General features: G+C 39.2%; 1 protein-coding gene across 1 annotated transcript in view; it reads left to right on the top strand.

Annotated features, from left to right (window-relative positions):
- Positions 1–17,275, top strand: part of CHN2 (chimerin 2) — a 158,175-nt gene that overhangs the window by 14,459 nt on the left and 126,441 nt on the right. The window lies entirely within an intron of this gene.

The raw sequence follows: 17,275 nt of genomic DNA, 5'->3' as shown, positions 1-17,275 counted from the left end.
CTATTTGCTTTCCTTTTTCATTTGTGGTATTTTCATGCTTTTATGAGAGTTGTGTTGACTTGCCTAATATAACATCTTACCGTGTGTTTGCCAGTACTGTTCTTTTCAATAGTTTCTATCAATTTGAGACCACCTGGGTTTTTTGGGGATTTGTCTTGGGGCCCTTTGTAAGATGGTCATGGTGTAAGCCATTTTGCAGCCCTTGGATTCTGAGGCAGTTTTAAAAGAGGCAGTTACTCAGAGTGCTGTTTCATCCATGAGTTCCTTAAGAATGCTTTATCTTCTGATCTGTGCAAATTGTTATTGTTCATACATTCATCCTGTAGCCTTTTCCACGGAAATCTCCATGTAAAATGGATGATACGACCAGTACCTCATAAAGAAATGTTCTGACACGTCAGCTTCTCTTGGTTCTGGGTTCTCTGTATGCAGAGCTCAAAATACTTCTTTTCTGCTCCACGTGCTGCTTTTATCCCTTGATCATCTGTTGGTCTGACTGACAGGTTTTGCATTCAGATGTGAAAAAGGGGCTGTGGTTAATTCTTGTGTCTTCTCACAGTCATTTCGCAAGCTCTCTTTTGACTTACTCAATTGTGGTTTAAGCTTGCTTTCGTTTTGGGTTGATTTTTTAAAAATAATTTAGCCAACAATAGGTCATGAGTCTTCCTACTTCCTTCATTTTGACGTGATGCCAGCTTTGTTTGCTTCTTACAGCCTCTCGTTGTTCAGCTGCACTGGCTTGCTTTACCACTTTCCCAAATCTTTCTGTGCTGTGTGGCATGTGTTTGCACTCAGCCTCCAGCATGGTATCCCTGTTTACCATATTACCTGGGAAGCTTTAATTCTCTTAGCTTCCCCCTTTAGCTAGTTTCCTTTTAGCAATATGTAATATATCCTCCGGGGTGACTTAAAAATCAGATTTGGAAGGTTTTATCAGTCCTGTCAAAATTTCCTGGTATGTGTATCAACACTACCTACAGTTACAAACCCATCAAAAAAGTCCAGACTGTAAGAACTGAGTGTGACTGTGTAAGTATGTGTGTCTGTTCATCATAGATAGGGAGCAGATAATTGTTCTTGACAAGGGGAATAATTCTAAGTGTAGAATCCAGGCAGTCAAAGCTGGGTTTTGTTTGTTTTTATCAGGCTCTAAACCAGCAGGAACTGTCTCTTCAGACGTGATGCTGCTGGCTCTAGCACCTGTGGCTGCCTGAGGGTCAGCCAAGCTGCCTTTGTACCCAGAGTCTGAGAAGGGAGATCTCAGTTTTGACCTACTGTGGTTTGGAATTTGGATGGAGATGGTTTAGCAAGACTGCTTGTACAATTAAACATACTTTTTTTTGGAACCAAAGTGGGAAAACTGTATTCCAGGAAGGATCTGTAGCACTCCCCTAAAATTGCATGTCTTTGTCACATCTGACTGTCAAAAATCCAGCTGAGGGGTCAGTAAGTGTTTGTGAAGAGCTTTAATAAGTGTGGACTGATGTGGTCCACACAAGTTTAGTAAAGTCCTGACAGCTGTGGTATTGTTTTTGATGAGAAAGGTCTTATTAGCATAGATCTTATGGATTGCACCATAAGACACCACTGACACTGCAGCTCGAAGGGAAGCGGAACTGAGAGGAATTAATGATTTGCAAATATTTTAAAAGAAGGTAAAAAAAATTTCAAAGATGAAACAGTGAACAGGCATTCTTCTTGAAACTAGAATGAGTCCGTTTGTTTAAATATAGTAGTAGAGTACAGAAACATATACATGCACTCAGAAGCTGTCACATTACCCAGCCATTAATCTTGATCTGACCTGTTCCAGGCAATAAGCGCTTGCTCTATAAACTTTCTTCTTTAAACTTCAAATGTGAGCTCTCTTTATGATAATTTTTTCCATGCTGACTTTCTGAACCTTCCTCTGTGTGTTTGAAATTTACAACACTGAGCTTTATCTGAAAGCAAATTTATTTTTAGACCTTGCAAGAGAATAGTTCAGCTGCATGAGTAATGTGCAGAGACCAAGCAGCCTGGAAATATTCCTCTCTGAGAAGCACCTCTTGGCTGGCCACAGCACCTTTCAGTTTCCCCATGACACAAAGAGGCACAGGATGTGTGGTTTCAGGTTGCTTATTTGTAGTTTATTAATACTTTTTTTATATGATTGTAAGGGCTATGTTAGTTAAGGAAAAGCAGACACTGAAATGTGTTCCTGTGAATGGCTGGGGAGGTCTATTCCCAAAGCAGCAGAAACAACACCACAGAGGTTTCCATTTGAATGGGATGGTGTGTCCTCACCTCTCCCTTTCCTGAGGTATCTCCTTGGGGAGTATGTTCCTCCTGAATGCACCTGCCATGCTCTGTGTAGCCCCCTCCATCTTAGCCCTTGCTCCCTATGTTCACCTTGATTATGGCAATCCTTTTCACCTTGCTCAGAGTAATCCCCAGCTCTGGAGAGGTTGTGTGGAGTGGGGTCCCAGTGGGAAGATCCAGGAGGCAGCTTGAGCAGGCTGAACCTCCTGATGGTGCCAGAGAGAGGTGGTGTCCCAGCCTGCTGCTTGCTCCTGGTCCCTGCTCTTCCTGCTGCCGTGCGTTCTTGGCGCTGGCACTGCTCTTGTCCTTCTGTGAGCTGGCAGCCAGCACCGCTTGAGAAGCAGGGCTGAGGGTGAAAAGCAGAAATCTCATTATGGCCTTTGCTTAGCAATGGTCTCCTCTCCTTAAATATGCTTTTTTCTGTCTCTTCATATGCTTTATATGGCACATAACAGCTTTGCTTGCAGAGGCTTTCCAAAATGCCCAGGTCTTTCTCTTCAGTTCCTCTTCTTGCCCCACACCCTTCCTCCCCTCATTCAGAACTGTAAAACTTTTTGGTGCCTGTATCACTCCTTTCATGTAAAAAACAATATTAACCGTATCAATTGTACATAGATTTTGCTAATTCTTTAGTATCTGAGCCATTTTTAGGTTTTAATAGAGCATCTTTGGATATATTTTTGAATTTCAGCACAGCTGACCATACTGGGAGCTCTCTGAGAAAGAAAAAAACCCAAACCAACAATATTCTCTCTTAAAAACAAAGCAAAAATGGTGCTAAGGAGTGTCTACTACCAAGTTATGATAAACCATAACATTCCAAAGTTGAGAGTCTGGGTGCACATTTTCATGGGCTACTGTCAGCATCAATATTAAAATGTAATTATCAACCATATGATGTAATGTTACTTTGCAAAATATAAAATCACACCGTTTGTGCCTAGAATATTACCCCATCTCTGAAACGTGCTGTGTTTTGTTAGGTGGGTGAGCTGGAACTCAAGAGCTATTTAAATGAAATGTGCTTATTAAACAGAGGTGGCAATAGTCATATAGCACCAAAGGATTAAAAAAAATAAGAAAAGTAGGGAAAAGTGAACTCATGCATGAACATTTTAAAGTCTTGCTTTGCTGTCTGCATGAAAAGACTTGGGTTTTGTTTGTTTTCTTTTCTCCTAAGGATACAGTCTTTTTTCTATAATTTTTTCCCCGTTCCTTTGAAACAGTAGACTGGAAACGATGATTTTCTATGACCTATTGTATTAACCTGGGCTACTGCCAAGAAAACTTTTCTGCCTGGAGAAATAGTGCCAATTTTCAGGTTCAATATTTCATACTACCTGGGTGATAAAAATATTGTGAATTACTGTGCAGCTGACAGTTTGTCTTTCCAATTCAATAAAGCTGTTACTAGAAACTGGTTAATTATTATTTGTTGCAGCATTGCTTTCTTTTTTTAACCCGAACTGTCTCTTGAGCAGCTTTGGATAAATAACATTTACTGGGGGTATATTTTACCATGAGATTTTTTTTTTCAACTGCAGCTTTTAAATGCTGAATGAATAATTTCTTTCATATATTAAATATTTTACAACTGAGACAGGTTACTTTAAGAGCAGAGATTATCAGACTGTGTCATTTTAAGAAACAGATTCCTCTAACTTGAACACATTCTGCAAACTTTTTTTTTAACCTGTCAGTAACTTGATAAGTGTAAGTTTTCAGATGCATGATGGTCCTAAGTGACATGATAGTAAGATAAGGAACATAAAATCTGTATTCACATGAAACACTTTGGTCCCATTGAATCTTGAGAAACAAAGCATTAGAAATCAAACAGCTATGTAGGGAATTTCACAGATGACACAGATATTAATTTAAACTCTGGGATAAATAGTTGGAAAAACAAAAAAACTTTAAAATCTTTTCAACGGGGACTAAATGCCACTTATACTTATGTCTCTAAAATATCTTTGGTGGAGTAAAAATCCTTTGGAGAACAGTAAAGTGGAATTGGCTCCATGGTTCAGAATATTAGATCCCTGCAAACGCTCAAAAACAGATAATGAGGATATGTGAGAAATTCAACCAGGAGTGTAAACAGAGGCTCAATCTTGCAATGAGCTCCATATGGCTACACATTTCTGCTTTGCAGAACATCACTTCTATCAGCAGGTCCCCACACAGTACATGGATCAGCTGTGTAGAGTAGATTTCACCATCAAAATGAAGTGACAGCATGTCTCAGTGGTCAGCTAAGGGCTGTGTGATATTCTGGATCATGGAGATAACGCCTGTGATTATTTTGTTTCCAGTAGCTGATTCAATTGTGTTTCATCCAGTTATTCTTGCAGTGTTTGTTTATTGTCTGGGATAACACATGCCTAGGCTTTGGTTTGGAATGGAACTGTTTAGTCCCAACAGCAGTTTCTGGGGAGTTTCTAGTGGACAACTTGGGGAATGGGGACTAAAATAAAGAATTCTGTGAATAGTTGAGCATCTTAGCTCTCTTTATCCCAAGTGCTCTGAGCTACCCACTACCATGACACTGGATCCCAGTTAGATGCTGTGTGACACTCCAGCTGCAATGTTCCAGGCATTTCTCCATCTGCCTTCCCCTCACATCTGCTCTTATTTTCCTCTCTATCCACCTCCTTGCCTCTCTCCCGAATTTCTTCCACCTCCTCCTAAATCTTTAAGCTACTTCTTGAAGTACCCTCTGTATTTTTTGGCCTGGTTTGCCAAAAGTCACCCTATCCTTTTGTTAGTCTCAAGCTGTACGTGAGTTTACTGAGGAAATATGTGCAACCCATCAGGGGTTGTCTGTCTGACTCCAGAATGACATCCCCAACGGGGTTCTGCCCTCTAACACTGTCAGTGGTGCTTGATTTCTCCCTGCCTTTTGAGTCTCACAGCCACAGAAACCTACAGGAACATCATGTCTTTAAGATTTTTCGCTCTCTTAGATTAAATGCTAATTGGCAATGAATTACAGTAAGTTTTGTTGCCTGTGGGAAAAACAGGGACTGTCATTTTGGAACTAAGTTGAAACTCAACTTTCTGGAAATGTGAAAGCTGATTTGCTGTGTCTATATGAGTGACTTGATGTGATCTCTTTCAGTCTGATTAGTTACATACATTAAAAAAGGGGAAAAATGTATTTGTTAGAGTTTGAAGGATGTCTGTGAATGAAACAATATCAGTATTAATAAACTTTGTGATTAATTAAAACACTGAGAAACTTCAGCTTCCTGTCATTTCAAGTTGGAATTTTTACCTTTCATCTCGAAACTTAACAATAATAAGTAATTATATTTTTAGACAGATCTAAATTGAAGTATCCATGATTCAAAATAACTTTCAGTTATATCTGTTTGAGAAGTGATTTGTTGTTAAATACATCCATTTATTTTCACAAGAATGCCAATTTTTGGACCGGGTGAGACACTACCACCTTGTTTGATTGATGATGCCGATAACTTTTGTTCATGGAAGACATAAGTCAGGGAATTAAGGCTCTTCACTGCCTCAAATACACTAGAAGAAGAATTTGGGGGTTAAGTGCTGCCACAGCCTTCCAGCACAGAGCAAGGTCAACAGGTCAGTGGTGGAAGTTAGAAAGCATCTGCTGCTGCAGAGGATTTTGCATGGGAGGGAACTGCAAGAACCCCAGAGGGAGCTTAGCACCAACAGTGAAGTCATTGCTGCTGCTGGTGTAAAATTAGTCATGAATCGAACAATCCACTGTGCTGGGTTATGGACTTTCTCTAAAAGGGGACACTGCAGGAAACACATGGAGTTTGCACACGAGATCAGCCCAGTGCAAATCCAAAGGACAGCGTCACCTTCACACTGAAGACACAGACTTGGCACCTCTCACTCCAGATGTTTCATGAGCAGCTGTGATTATCATCAAAGTCTATCACACAGCAGCTTTATTTTAAGACTTGAAAATGCTTGGGCTTAAACAGCAGAGGTAGAATCTGCCACATTTTTCTGTCTAGACATGCTTTTAGCTGCAGCATCTTGAAGTAACAGAACATAAATTTGTAAAAATTGAAATACAGCAGATAGCACCTGATGTCAGGGTGGGAAGGGACTGCATAACCATTTGATCATGACAGGGACACATAAAAAGAGAACTCAGTGGCTTATGCTAATGTGAGAGCTGATGCCTTCTTCCCCCACAGCAAAGCTGTTCTTTTACTTCTTAGTTGAATGATAAATACTTTTACTGAAGCTCCTGGTTATTATTTTTACGTGCATTTCTAAGCTCTTTCCTAATTCTTTGCAAATATATTTGAAGCATGAAGAGTGATTTATAAAATATTAGCCTTTGACCATTTTAAGATCCACATTCAATAAAAATACCATTCAATTTCCAAGCTAAAAAGGATGCAAAGGGATGATGGCTTCACTGTACTGTAAAATTTATTTGCACTCCATTGCAGTGACTGCTGCAAAGCTGAGGTAATTCTCTGCGCAAGTTTTTCCTGCCTGTGAATGTTAAGAGTAGCATATCTGACAAGCACAGGTTCAAACTGAGGCTCAAACTGGTAGAAAGAATTACTTTCAGTTTTGAGGAGAACTTTTGTAATGAACCAGGATGTCTACAAATTTTGGGTGAGACACTCTTGACATTTTAGCGATTGGCGATGTTAGGATCAAAGTGTGATCAGACAGCAGGGAGATCAATCCTTTTCAGGGAGGAAAGATATCAGTCTCTTTTCCCAGGGAACAAGTACTAGGACAAGAGGAAACTTGGCCTCAAGTTGCAGCAGGGGCTGTTTAAATTCTGTGTTAGGAAAAGTTTATTCAGTGAAAGAGTTGCCAAGCCTTGGAACAGGCTGTCCAAGGGAGTGGTGGAGTCACCAACCCTTGGAGGTGTTTAAACCTGCGTAGATGTGGAACTTCAGGGTATATTTTAGTGGTCACTTTGGCAGTGCTGGGTTAATGGTTGGACTTATACCTTAGAGGTCTTTTTCAAACTAAACACTTCTGTGATTCCATATAAGATATTCCAGAGAAGTTTTATTTATTTAAAAAAAATAAAAATTGTACATGTTAGGGTTTTTCCTTCCTTTCCCCTCCCCCTAGTTTCTGTAAAGAACTCTGGAAGTTTTCACTAACAACTTCTGTCTTCTTAGCTGACATATGGAGAAGCCATGATGTTGGCATGAAGTTATCTCCCAGTTACAGTGCCAGCAGCGTTATTTTGCAGCATTGTTTAGCATAGGAAACTGCTTTGCCTTTTGTCTGTAATTTCAGTTTTTCTGAATGTTTTTAGATTCATAATGTTAATATTGACAGCTTCTTTTGCATTTTGAAATGACTAATAAAAAAGATAATGGTAGCAGGAAATATTTTTTGTTGATCTTGTATTTCTCTTTTAATTCCCTCTCCATTATGTATCTTTAATGAGTTCTCTGGGGCAGATATTGAAGAATAGCTGTTTTAGGAAAAATTGCAACATAGAAACGCCAACTTTTTACATCTGAAAACCTTCTATTAGTGCTAACATTAAGATCCATCTTAGCTGTGTAACGGTGAACCGGGTGCTTCTCTATTAACGCAGAAAGCAAAACTGTCAGCACAGGTCAAATCCTGACTCTTTGCTCACAGCAGCAATAGGCAAGTCAGGAGGAAGGGAGTGGGATTCCACATCCCCATTTGTTTCTTGACCTATGGACTAAGTAATTATGATTTGTGAAGTAACTAAGAAAAAAGACTTCAAAATCATTTTAAATAATGACAGCCAACATTTTTGATAGCAAATTGTAGATAAAAATCCTGGCGCTGTTGAAGTCAGCATTAAAAAATCCCAGTGGCTTGAGCAGGGCCAGGATTTCACATGCAGTGTTGGATGTACTGTCAGGACATTGATTGATTCTCTGTTGCTGTGTCCAAGAGATGGGTAGGTGGGCAGCATCATTGCCTTTGATTTTCAGAGCAAGACAGCACAGTGAAATAGCTTCCCTTCCTTCACAGTGCTAGGACAGGAATTTGGGGTTCCTTGACCTCAGCAGTCAGTTCATGCCTGACACCATCCTTACAGGACACTTTTGCATGATATCCCCGTGTGTCATGTTGATAATCCATTCCTTGGCCTTGTTTTTACTTGCCCATCTTTTTACTTACCGTTTCCTTTATTGTGTGCTTCTGTAGCATTTTTTTCCCCCTACTTAATTTACAGTGGTTCTATTTCTGGCCATTAGATTTCCTCTCCTCCTTTTATGGTTATAACAGAGCCCACTTGTAAATCATCCTTTGGACTGCATGCACTGGCTGCCTTCTTGCTGCAAAACACAAGCAACTCTACCCCGTCACTGGTATGCACTGACATGTAGCAGATGTATTACCATTGTTCCAAAAGTACTGTTTCCTTAGTATTTTTAAATGGACTTCTTAATATTTTTAAATGGCTTTTTTAACTTTACTGGCCTTCAGTCTCTTTTCATGAACTTAATAGATGCATTCTAAAATGTGTAAATATTTGTTGAAGTGTTTGGAGGCAATCTGTACAAGCTTAATTTTCATATTACTTCCAGTTGCAGACTATTCAGTTGGGTGATGTGAAATTCATTTATCTGTCCTGGTTATATATTGTATTCTACACAAAAACTTAAATTGCATTCTCAACAAAGACATCATGTGAACAATGGTGGACATGCCTGCTGTATCCAACATCTTATGCTACGCTTCTGGGAACAAATAATGTGCTATCTTTTTAAATTTCCTATTCATTTCTCCAGTCCATTCCTTGTTGTACTTGTTCTCAGTTCAATGCTGGCTTCTTTCCTCTATCAAATGAGATCTTTTGGAGTACCTTGGCATGTATTGTGATTTAATAGTCATTAACTGGGTTTTCTCTATGGACAAAGAAAGGCTGGCACAGGCAGAACTCCCTGGGTCCCTCCCTCCTTTCTCTTCTCCCCTGGAGCCTTGAGCTCCAGCTTTTTAACAGCTGGGGTCTTGTCTCTGTTCCCTGGTATTTGACGGGAGGGTTCATCACTTAGTAAAAGACAGCACTCATTTCTTTTAAGAGTTACATTCAATGATTTTGTAACAGCGTCAGATGGCTTGGGCTAAGTGAGCTGAATCGGAGTTTGAACACAAATTTTCTGTGGTTGGTAGTCCTTATCATTTTGTTTTTCTCTTCTACTGCACAGTCATGTTGAAATTTGCAAGTTTAATTCCTTATAACAAAATGTTGAAATGTGGCAGCTTGGTAAGTGAATTGCCACTTGCTTTCTGCTAAGCATTATAATCAGTTTTGGCTCCAAACTGAAACCTTGTTCTCAAGTACTCCAACATTTTGATCTGGGAAAAATCCAAAATCCACAGAGTATTTGTCTCCTGATTCTGGTTGAGAAGGCATAAGGCTTTGCCAAGAGCAGTGATTTTTACCACATCTCAGTGTAAGAGGGAATGATGTCTTTAAAACAAATAATTCTCCGAGATTTCTACTAATTTGATGTAGCTAATTTTTGGACTTACTGCCTTTCCTTGAAACTTGGGTTGCTCTTGCTGCCAAAGCAGCATGTCTAAACTCTGGTGTAAAAACCACCAAAGTCTGTGCCCAAACTAATGCTTCTCAGTGTATCTTTGCCTGTGTTATCACATCACTATTAATCTATTTCCATAGTGGAGGGGAGGACAGAGGAGGAACCACCATCCATGTGAGCAGTTTCATTCATTATGTGCTCAGTAATGCATCCTATGACTATAGCAGGCTATTCATTTTAAATGGTATTATTGCTGTTCATAGAGGCATAGCTGAAATTCTGGCTTGAGCATTAGATCATGTATATTTAAATGCTAACAGTTGTAAAAAATGGTAAGCTCTTAACGGCAGTAATTTATTACTGAAATGACCACATGGATTTGTACTATTTTCTTGTGTGTTAGAAAAATCCATAGGTTGCTTTGACTCAAAATGAGGAATATACCTGAATATGCCTAGGGGAATGCCAGTCTTGTATTTTTTCAGAAATTTTGGAAATCCATCCAGATAGATGCAACTTCTAATATTTAATGATTCTCCAGGTCCCTGAAATATTGACTGAAATGTAACAGAAGATGATAGCAGGGTTCATTCAAAAATCTTTGAGTATTCATTGACATCTAAGAGTGCTTGATTCTGTGAGTAATTACTGAAATACAACTGTACTTGCTTTTTATGGAGGAATTCAGTATTACTGGAAAACCATTTACATCAGAGCTCACTCTTCCTGCATTGTGCCTGCATTGTGAGCAGGCCAGATGGTGCTTTGCTGCATGTGAGCACAGCAATAATTGCAGTTCTCAAAGTGAATGACTACATTTTGCAGCATGACACCAATTTTAGATGAAAATGAGGCCTGGTGTATTGACAGGCACAAGCAGAGTGAAGCCATGGCCCACAGAGGGGGAGTGGACTTGCTTGCTGGTTATTCCTTCCTATTATTCTTCATGTACATTTAACAAATGTCTATGTAAAACAGGGCCATTTGAAGAGATGTTTGGGTGGGATGAAGTTTCAGGAATTATTCTTCTTCCCAAGACTGTATGTTTCAGGATCCTGACAAATTTCTTACAATATAATTTAAAGGTATTAAGGGTAACAAATGTTAGTATGTATTTTGAAAAGAAAGTTTTGATTGGTAGAACTGGAGAATATTTTGCTGCCAGTTACCTGTTATTTCCTAGTTGAAAACATCTTTTTCGTAACTCTATACAACTTGTTTTCAATCTCCAAACAATTTGATCAACTTTAGGGCTAAGAGCATTTTTACTCCCTTATTCTGCCCAAAGTCTCATCACTAATCTTCTGGTCTGCTCAGAAATTAGCTAGCACCCATCATTGCCTCCTTTTCCTGCCCTTCTCTTTTCCCTTTTTCCCACTTACCAGGATGCCTTTTCTCCTTTCTCTGTTCTGTTTGAAGTCACAGTGTTCAGCTCCCCGGGCCCTCTGCCTCCACTGTCCTCTTTTGAGGTCTCAGACTTGCATTTTTGGATGGGAGGGAAGGAGATGTTGAAGGCAAGTTGTCAGCTTCAGTAGGTCTTAATAGGAGAGAGGGATGGGGAATTGGGGAGGAGGGGGGGCAGGGGATGGAGAAGGTTGCTAAGGATTAGGTTTCCATCTGCCAGTCTCTCATCTGTCCTTACCCTGGCCCTGAGCTGCCAGTGGTCCCCTCCTTTTCTGCTGTAGAAGAGAGGGAAGAAAGCATGGGCTTTTGTTGGTTTAAAAGCATAAAAGAAAAGAGGGAATTAAGCTTATTAGTCCTTCCTTATTAGTCACCATTGAACACAGAGAGTCAGCTTGAGTAAATGCAGGCTTGCAAAATGATGTGAAATCATTCAATAGCAGCACTTAATGGGAAGCTGAAAGTTTTTTTCCTGCAAATTTGAAAAATACTGAAAGAAGTTGATTTTACATCAGAGTATAAAAATCAAAAATCTAACATATTGTATCACCAGTTGCTTCCTTCCCTCTTACCGGTTGTCAAAAGAATCTAAATACTTATGAGGCAAGAATTTTAATTTATACTTGGGGTGGCTCTGCAGTACACGTTACAGACTTGGATTGTTTACTGCTGTATGAATTCTAAGAGCAAATTAGTTACTTTAAATGAGTGCTCTGAGGTAATGTATATAAATACTTAAATCTGAAGTACATGAAAATTCTCAAATAGTTGCGTTTAGTAGGATATTGTTCTACTTTCTAGACAAGCTTCTGTTTTCCTGCTCTTGGCTTTATCTTTGATCGATGCTGTGCTAGAAAATAGACCAAATTCTGTTATCTGCTCTGATAAGAACTGTTTTCTTGATTTGGATCATGGAAAGGAAATTCCTGTTGACAAGTCACTGGGTTTGCCATAATTAGAAATTGGCTGGGTGCTGAGAGCACTTAGTTAACTTAATCTTTATGATAAAGATTGTCTAAATGCAGGATATAACTAATTTGATAGGATATTTTGAATGTACTGAAAAGGCAGCATTTGATGGTGAAATAGTACAAATTTTCATAACAAAGAAAAAAAAAAGGTATCTGTAGCCTAAATATTGCCAGGTATTCCCAGGTAAACTACTGATGCCTTTTACTGCTGCTGCGATGTTGGAGACTGCAGCAACTAGTAGCCACAGTGCAAACTGAAGATATTAGCAGGGAAAATTATCTTGGGAAAGCAGTAATTAGTGCATTCTTAGCACATTTACATGTTTGATGAGCACAAGAGGCATAGCAACCAGTGAGGTATTACCAGGTCCTTAGTGCTATGCCCCTCTGCCCTCTGTGGATGCGTGTGTGGGAATACAATTTGCATCAAAATTTCTCTTAGCTTGGGATGGCAGTGGCAGGTGGAGGTGGTGTCATTCAAGTAGGATATGCAGAAAAGGGAAATGGGCACTAAAATTTCATAGACAGCACTACTGTTTTCATTTTCCTCTCAAAGATTTCTTACAAATGAGGCTCGTGACATTCTTTGAAATTATGAGCATGAGTGTGGATCATTAGAATGTCTCCATGAAGTTTATTGTATTTTTGCATTATTTTCATGCTCTTGAAGGAATCAGTGAAGACAGCTTCTCACAGAGCTTTAAGACAATAAGAGAAAACAGGCAATTGTTTACAGTACTTGTAACAACACCTTCATTGATATGTCTCATTTTTAGTATCCTTTTATCTACATGTCTAAAATTAAATTAGGTCTCCATTACTAAAATTAGAAGAGTCATTGGATTAGAAGTGCTTTCTTTCTGATCCTTAACTGAATGAAAGGAGCTTCTTTTGATAAAACCATAATAGAATTAAATGCTCCACATCTCATGTCCCGAAACCTTATGGATGGACTATTAAGTTTATTATACCCGTCAGAATAAAAACACCTTAAAAGGTGGGACAGAATTCTTTGAACAAGGAAATAAGCTTTATGTAAGAGAGATTAGTGATTCAGCCCCAGTATTACTCTCTTACATACTGGTTATTTGTTCAAGGTAGGATTTCTACCTTGCATAAACAGAACTCTCATTGTGTTCTACATGAGCTTTGCTTGATTGAGGCAACATGCTTTTCATAAACTTCATTGGATTACGCTGGTGCTTAACACAAAGCTTGTGCATAAGTATTTTTACTAATTGGGATCATAGCATTCAGCTTCATTGAGCTCTGGCATCTTAAGGACTTCAGGATTAAATCTACTTCTTGGCACTATTACTCAATATACGCATTTTGTATGATGAAGTATTTGTATGTTTCTAAAATGCTTTCTTTTCCGCTCCAGAAATCATCCATACCTGAACTCCAACCTGCTTCTTTTGTGCTGGAGTTTCTGGCTTAGGTTCATTGAGTGAACCTTCAGGAGAAATGGTGTAGAGAAGGAACAGCCACTCCAAGAAGCAACTATGCCTTTAGCAAGTCTGAGCTCAAGGATTGAACAGAATATAAGAAAAAAGGTTCCAGACTTCACATTTCTCAATGCGATACATCCTATTAGCTGGCCAGCAATTGAGTATTAAAAGCCAACATCATCTTTCCTAGGACCACAAAAAATGTCTACATTTTCCCATAATTTAAAAGTAGGAAGATCCAGCTCCTTCAGAGCAGTTTAGCAGAGTTTGTCCTCAGGAAGATGTGAATCCTTGAAGGTTTTTGGGGACTGTGGATTCATCTGGTGTGAAATGGACTCTAGACAAGACCTTTTCTGCCTGCTGCCAAGAAGCCTTGGCAGATGATATTGCATGATGGGTGATTGAAAAGTGACTTTTTTTAGCACTTTGACTCAAAATCTAATCTACACCAGTCCCACACTCGGAGGTTATTGGGTCAGCTGGGATGGTGCAGCAGAATATAGGATGGGAAGGTATGTTCAGGAGGTGCCTGAGTTCTGTCCAGTTTTTTGCAAACAGAGTACTGCCATGGAGTGCCATGTCTCATTTCAAAACTCTTCATCCAACCTTGTCAAAGAGCAAGGGCTCAAGTTAAGAGGACTACATTTTTGTGGAGATAAGCTTATTATGTAACCGTAGGTATCAAATTTTACATGTACCCTAACAATCAAAAATTCAAAGTAAAGAACATAAAAAGCTGTCCCATTGATGCCATTTCAGTTGCTGAATGTTTTTTGGGGTGTGAAATTTACATGTCTTTGAATTTATCTGTTAACTTGTCTTTGAGATATATGAGCATAATCAGCATTTGGGCACAGGAGGGAAAGCTGGTGTTTAAATGTCTTTAATTGGGTCATTCTCCATAAAGAAATTTTCCAACTGCACTGGGGTTATTTTAGCGTGATGCAATGTATTCTGCAATGTGAGCAAGTCTCTTTCATGTTTGATGTGTCACTTTTATAAACAGAACTGTAGAGGAATATCTTTGAAAACTTCTAAGGTGATACTTGCAGTTTTCATGACCTTTTATTAGTGCCTGTTCAAGCTCAGTATTGTCTAACTGAGCAGTTCCTGAGATTACCTCCTTTGGTCTCTTTTCCTGCCTTCCAGCTTTGAAGTGAAGACTCCAGATGCAAGTAGCATTGTTTTCCTGGAGTTGAGACATTCATTAAAACCCTGTTTCTGAGTGTTGGGATCCCACCTAGTCTCGTAGACCCACTTTCCAACCTGATATTTTGTACAGTAGTGCTAAAGCTTGGCTGGCCTTGCTGTAAACTGTTGAGACCTGCTGTTGTGTTTGTCACAACTGGTGACAGACGTGGGATTTATCCATCCAGCAGGAGAAGGTCCAGGACTGCATGAAGAAGGCAATTTATTGTCATTCAGAGAAGCAGCAGGCAGCCCCTAGGGATAATGAGAATCCCAAAGGAAAGGTTCATTGGGAGGTGCTGCCTGTGAAATGGTGGAGGAAGCCCAGAAGAAAGCAAGGAGTGGGAGATGTGAAGTAAAAGCCTCATGTGCAGCAGGATAAGTGAACTATGGTCTGTAGACCTGGAGCAAGTGGGGTTCTAAAAGTCATGCTTCACAGTTTACATAAAGGATTTGTTCAGAAGGGTTGGTAAGAACATTCTTGTGGTGAAAAATGTGTAGTGGCCAAATGAGTCTATCTAATTCTAATTTTGCATTTGGTTTTAAGAAATAAGGTAGATTATCACTTAAATCTTCAGCAAATGGCTGCTTAGAGAATGGGAACTTGCTCCTGTTGTTTCTTTTTAGGTTGGAAGGGGCTTGGAGTGTCAAAGGCTAGTCCAGTTCACAGAGGGGCAGGATGTAACTGGAAACATTTCCTTGTGTGCAGTGAAGCACTGATCTGAAGAGGAAGTGTTTGAAGGGTGGATAAATGCCTGTGGGTATATTTAGCCAAAACCTCTATGACAAAGGGCAGCAGGGACTGGAAGGATTGCCAGGACCGTGGTGTGCAGCAGAGGTAGTGGAGGAGCCTGGAGCAGGCAGCACCCAACCTTCTGTCCAGGCTGGGTGCTGACAGCAGGGTCTGGCCTCGCAGATTTTCTCTTAAGCACCTGGTATTATTTCAACATCAGTACAAATCAATAGTTTAAAGAGTACCATTTTTTCACATATATTTCAGTGAAGGCTGTGAAAACCTTTAACAAAACAGCATTTTACCTAATTTGCAGAGTCTGTGAGGTGTGTGAGCAATGCACCTGCTTCACTGTTTACTGAGGAAACTAAGGTTTTGATGTTGTGATCAATTTTTTGAAGGAAAGGAGTGTTGAAACTGCAGGAGAAATTAAAAATCTAAATTCAGTTTTGCTAATTCAGGTGTGTAAATAGGTCATTCTATGACAAAGGGATAGAAAAAGCCTGTGAACTAAAATCTCAGCTTACAAGTATAATGTTCTGTTTATTTTATATGAAATATATTTTATTAAAAACCTGACTTGGGAATATTTTATTTGAGGGGGAAAAAGCCAAGTCTTAACTTCTTAGAAAATGCAATTTTTTCTGGAATGCTTGGTTCAGCATATATGAAACTATGTTTTGAGAAATTTATTCTACTTAACTCCATTAAAAGAAACCTGAGCATCTGGCAGCGTAATAGGAAAGACTGGAGTGTGTTTCTCTTCAAAATGCAGCTGAATGCAATCTTCCCCTGATAGTTCTCATGAGTATGTGATAGCTATATCAGCTATTTCTACGTTACTTGTTTTGACAGATTAACATTTTGATGGGAATTTTTCATGGAATTAATCTTTTTGTAAACATGTGCTTAATAAATTAGAAGTTGACTAACAGGCAGTGATGACTAAATTATAATGTAGGAAATATTAATATGACAAGAATTCCTGTATCTTAAGAGTGATTTGAGTTTCTGGTCTGTTTGCATATGTTGCTGTTAGCAGCAAGCCAAGTCAAGGAACAAACAATCCATCCCCTTGGTATATTTTTGCAAGTTTCCAAAATAATGTTAAGTCAAAAACTGCACACTTTTGTTTTCTAAAAGCAGTTTTGCCCTTCCATAGGAAAAAAAGATTGGAAAAAAATCTCAATGTAATTGATGTATCACAAAAGACAAACTGAAAAGTTTGACAAAAGAAAAGTTACATCCCTCAGTACTTCTGCTTTTTCTTGTATTTGACTGTTCAATCTTGTTGTCTTTAAAGTATCATTTTCCATTTCTCCTCCTAGAGCACCAAGAACATACATATCCAGAAGACATTATTTGCCATAGGAAAATTCATGTAGTGATTAAAAACTTAGGGAATTACATGCTGGACAAGGCTCTTTTCCGGTTAAAACCGAGAGCTGGACTAGCAGAAAAGGTGATGACATTTGGGCAACGTATATGCTTGAAGTTTGCTCTTTTTAACTCCTTGATGTGTCTTCTCAAATGATGAGCAATAAATCAGTTTTCAGCCAGGGCATAAGGGACTATGGCATGGAAGAAAATGCAAGGATGACAGGCTTATTTGCCAGCTTAGCACACAAAGACATTGGGCACGTTGCCATTGCTCATCTTGTGTTTGGAGTTCAGTTCAAAGAGATGCTTGTCAATGCGTCTCCAAAAGGATGCGTCATTTCCATA

Source organism: Fringilla coelebs (genome assembly GCF_963513975.1).
Source record: "Fringilla coelebs genome assembly, chromosome: 1".
Taxonomy (NCBI): Eukaryota; Metazoa; Chordata; class Aves; order Passeriformes; family Fringillidae; genus Fringilla; species Fringilla coelebs.
The sequence above is the reverse complement of the archived record's forward strand: the minus strand, read 5'-3'. Positions and strand labels throughout refer to the sequence as shown.